This window comes from Schistocerca americana, unplaced genomic scaffold (assembly GCF_021461395.2).
Source record: "Schistocerca americana isolate TAMUIC-IGC-003095 unplaced genomic scaffold, iqSchAmer2.1 HiC_scaffold_1544, whole genome shotgun sequence".
NCBI lineage: Eukaryota > Metazoa > Arthropoda > Insecta > Orthoptera > Acrididae > Schistocerca > Schistocerca americana.
The window spans coordinates 15001-20000 of NW_025725629.1; the positions used below are offsets into that span (position 1 = coordinate 15001).

The 5000-nt window shown below is 54.2% G+C and overlaps 1 non-coding gene across 1 annotated transcript in view; it reads left to right on the plus strand.

The window, feature by feature from the left end:
* The first annotated feature begins 4339 nt into the window (after positions 1–4339).
* LOC124569794 overlaps positions 4340–5000 on the plus strand; it is a 1912-nt gene continuing 1251 nt past the window's right edge. Inside the window, exon 1 of the ribosomal RNA XR_006971313.1 lies at positions 4340–5000. This exon is cut by the window's right edge and continues 1251 nt beyond it. This is a non-coding gene — a ribosomal RNA (small subunit ribosomal RNA).

Below are 5000 nucleotides of genomic sequence, written 5' to 3' on the forward strand. Positions count from 1 at the left end.
CTATGAGACGCCAAGCCGACTAAGACAGCCATGGGCCCACAGTGCCCTTCTTTCGACCCCACCCACAAAGCCTGCATCCTCTGTCGACAACAGCACCCCAACGCCAGCGCCTCTGCCGCACGAAGTCGTGGACCGGCAATCACTCCACCTGCACCCGTTCGTGCCCCACCCCAACCGCTCGACTCGCAACTCCAGCGGATGAACGGCGGACTTTGCTCGCACTCGCAATGTGCAATCCACCCCTATAACGTGCGTTTCATGAAGAGTTATGTCCAATATGCGACATTCCCGCTGTCCATATACATGAGCTGCGAGCTGTACCACGTACGAGCTACAGACGCGATCGCGTTGCTCTCTGTACGAATGCAGATGCTCAGCGGCAGCTAGGAGGCGCTCCATCCATGTCGGTACCGGTGAGCGTTGCACTCGCAGTCGCAAAAACGTACGGCAAGTATATTACTCGGAAGAGTCAATGACAGTCCAAGCCCCCCTGCGTGGGAAGAGTCTTCCTAGGCCATGACCCACCGGAAGGGCGCAGCGTCCCCCACCCCAGACATGTGACGTCACACTATCGGTATTGACGACTAGACTGATTCCTTATAATCATTTGCGATACACCGGTGGAAGCTGCCGAGACGAGTAACTACATAGCGGGCTCGCCGTGTCACTAATGTACAGAGATACAATAGTTTCGACTGGAACCGGATTAAACGTATACACGGCGCTGATTAGTAATAGATAGAGCCATCAGAATACAGATAATGTATACAACTGTCCGTATACATGCTGAAAGACTCTGCTCACAATCACACGTCAGCCAGACACTCTTATCACGCACTACTCTCTGCCTGTAACAGGCACACAGACAATATGTAAGCACCAGCATGGAACAACACCCAGTGCATCCTCTCTGCCACATTAGACAATCCACACTATCATAACCAGACCGGGAGGTCCACTCACAAAACAGAATATCTCACCCTTCCGACAACCACCATTGCTCAGCTAAGCCACCAACACCCACACATGTCCTACACAGGGGTGCACCCAACATCACAATACTGCCTCCTGTCACACCACACAAACAATGGCAGGAATGAAAGACACAGGTCTGCCACAAGCATGGAATCAGAGCGCCGCCTGTTATGAGCCAAAGGTGCACCCTGACGTGGCAAATCAGATGATGCCGCAGTCATTTACTTACGATAATCACAATCAACAAACCGGCCCCCCCCCCCCCCCAAAACACCTTTCCTTACAACAATGTGTACCTTAACCTAACCCGTATTGTACCTTAACCTAACCCGTATTGTACCTTAACCTAACCCGTATTGTACCTTAACCTAACCCGTATTGTACCTTAACCTAACCCGTATTGTACCTTAACCTAACCCGTATTGTACCTTAACCTAACCCGTATTGTACCTTAACCTAACCCGTATTGTACCTTAACCTAACCCGTATTGTACCTTAACCTAACCCGTATTGTACCTTAACCTAACCCGTATTGTGCCTTAACCTAACCCGTATTGTGCCTTAACCTAACCCGTATTGTGCCTTAACCTAACCCGTATTGTGCCTTAACCTAACCCGTATTGTGCCTTAACCTAACCCGTATTGTGCCTTAACCTAACCCGTATTGTGCCTTAACCTAACCCGTATTGTGCCTTAACCTAACCCGTATTGTGCCTTAACCTAACCCGTATTGTGCCTTAACCTAACCCGTATTGTGCCTTAACCTAACCCGTATTGTGCCTTAACCTAACCCGTATTGTGCCTTAACCTAACCCGTATTGCGCCTTAACCTAACCCGTATTGCGCCTTAACCTAACCCGTATTGCGCCTTAACCTAACCCGTATTGCGCCTTAACCTAACCCGTATTGCGCCTTAACCTAACCTATATTGCGCCTTAACCTAACCTATATTGCGCCTTAACCTAACCTATATTGCGCCTTAACGTAACCCGCGTTGCGCCTTAACGTAACCCGCGTTGCGCCTTAACGTAACCCGCGTTGCGCCTTAACGTAACCCGCGTTGCGCCTTAACCTAACCCGCGTTGCGCCTTAACCTAACCCGCGTTGCGCCTTAACCTAACCCGCGTTGCGCCTTAACCTAACCCGCGTTGCGCCTTAACCTAACCCGCGTTGCGCCTTAACCTAACCCGCGTTGCGCCTTAACCTAACCCGCGTTGCGCCTTAACCTAACCCGCGTTGGGCCTTAACCCAACACACGTTGGGCCTTAACCCAACACACGTTGGGCCTTAACCCAACACACGTTGGGCCTTAACCCAACACACGTTGGGCCTTAACCCAACACACGTTGGGCCTTAACCCAACACACGTTGGGCCTTAACCCAACACACGTTGGGCCTTAACCCAACACACGTTGGGCCTTAACCCAACACACGTTGGGCCTTAACCCAACACACGTTGGGCCTTAACCCAACACACGTTGGGCCTTAACCCAACACACGTTGGGCCTTAACCCAACACACGTTGGGCCTTAACCCAACACACGTTGGGCCTTAACCCAACACACGTTGGGCCTTAACCCAACACACGTTGGGCCTTAACCCAACACACGTTGGGCCTTAACCCAACACACGTTGGGCCTTAACCCAACACACGTTGGGCCTTAACCCAACACACGTTGGGCCTTAACCTGCTCTGTAATTGTCATACGACGCGTTAAATTAGTGTAGTGTTGCCTAACTGCAACCCCCGCAATATAGTTTGCTACCCGCACTGCCCGGTCCCCAGAGTATCGCTTCATGTTAAACACCTTGCAGCTATACACTGTAATGCGGATGGCAGCAGGACGTACATGCTCAATGCCCTTCGCAGTTGTTCATTGGCATTCGCATGGCGAAGCACAGCCTACGTTGTGGTACGGCTTGTGTCAACTGTCCGCTGATGTTGTACGTCCAAATCACACACTGTACTGCACATTGGTCCTCATGTACTGAATGATACATCGTGGTACATGTGTGACCGTACCACGACTGCGCCAACAACGGCGAACCATACGGTCCAAATATTGTGCACTCAGCTACGTGTCGTCTCCCTATAAGAGCTGGATTGCAGTATGGTATGCCGTGGATGGCGATCAGCATGAGCCGTCTGTTGATGTAGTGGCGCGTGTTGTCAGACGTAGTCGTCTCTTCTCACTCACCGTGATAGCATGGTGCACTGCGTTCCACATCTGCGACATGCGACAGAGGCCGGTTGACAGTCGTTCGCGCAATGGACATCGCATACGTACGGGGGCCACCTTCCACGTGTTCGCGAAGCGTGCACATGTTGTTGCGTGTATGTGGGCAGACATAGTGTGTCGTGACACCTGACACAGGCATGCAACAATCGTTGAATTTGCAAATGGCGATGGACGTCTACGTTTGCTGGTGACGTTACGCAAATGAACAACTGGTAAACCGTTGTGGTGCGGTTGTTCTCGCTAGAGGTGAATCAGTGATGGCGACGATCGGTTGAGCTACCAACCGGTTGTTTCAGCGATACCCACCATGCCCACGAACGTGAATGGCATGTGGGTGTGAAGCGATACGCGGCGGTGGCTGGGTGGGACCGTCCCCGGCCGGTGAGGGGGGGCCTCCCGGCGTGCTGGCCGCGCGGTGCGTGGGCGCACGCGCTACAGCCGGCTGGTGGGGGCGGCCAGTGGCAGGCGCGCCGGCCGACGGAGGCGGCAGGCGGCGCAGCTGCGCGCCGGCGCACCCTGCACGCGGCGCCGTGCGGCCAAAGTAGGTCCTCGCGGGCCCGGTGCGAAGCGCGGTGGACATCTGCAGTGTGCTGGTCCGATTGAGGACTGTGTGCGCTGAGGATGCGCCGCCGCCCGGCGCTCGGCGCCGCGACGCCGTCTGCTGCTCGGTCGCCTCTGCGGTTCTCGCAGGTGGTTTGTATCGCAGCTGTGCGGACGTGTTGGCGCGTTCGCTTCGGCACCCAAGTGGGGCTTTTGTCCTTCTGTGGCGCTGGCGTTGGAGCTGCCGGCCACCGTAGGTGGCGCGTGTTGTCTCCCGCCGGCAATGCCACGACAGCACGCTCCCGGGCCTCTGTCGGCAGCGGCAAGCTCAGTTGGGAGCACGGGTGGTCGCACCTAAAGCGTCTACTCGCCAAACTCCGGGCGATTGCGCCTCTCTCGAACCCGACCAAGTACTTAGGACGGCGCTGCGCGCCGCCGGGACCTGAGAGGGTTTCGAGGTGTATTGTGCAGGGGAGCTCAGCCTCCTCCTGTTTGCAGAATAATTGAGCGGACGCTTGCGTGTTCGCGCGGGCCCCCGGGACACACTCCCGGGCGGCCGGCTGCTCAGCTCTAGTTGACGCAGCTCCCTGGTTGATCCTGCCAGTAGTCATATGCTTGTCTCAAAGATTAAGCCATGCATGTCTCAGTACAAGCCGCATTAAGGTGAAACCGCGAATGGCTCATTAAATCAGTTATGGTTCCTTAGATCGTACCCACGTTACTTGGATAACTGTGGTAATTCTAGAGCTAATACATGCAAACAGAGTCCCGACCAGAGATGGAAGGGACGCTTTTATTAGATCAAAACCAATCGGTCGGCTCGTCCGGTCCGTTTGCCTTGGTGACTCTGAATAACTTTGGGCTGATCGCACGGTCCTCGTACCGGCGACGCATCTTTCAAATGTCTGCCTTATCAACTGTCGATGGTAGGTTCTGCGCCTACCATGGTTGTAACGGGTAACGGGGAATCAGGGTTCGATTCCGGAGAGGGAGCCTGAGAAACGGCTACCACATCCAAGGAAGGCAGCAGGCGCGCAAATTACCCACTCCCGGCACGGGGAGGTAGTGACGAAAAATAACGATACGGGACTCATCCGAGGCCCCGTAATCGGAATGAGTACACTTTAAATCCTTTAACGAGTATCTATTGGAGGGCAAGTCTGGTGCCAGCAGCCGCGGTAATTCCAGCTCCAATAGCGTATATTAAAGTTGTTGCGGTTAAAAAGCTCGTAGTTGGATTTGTGT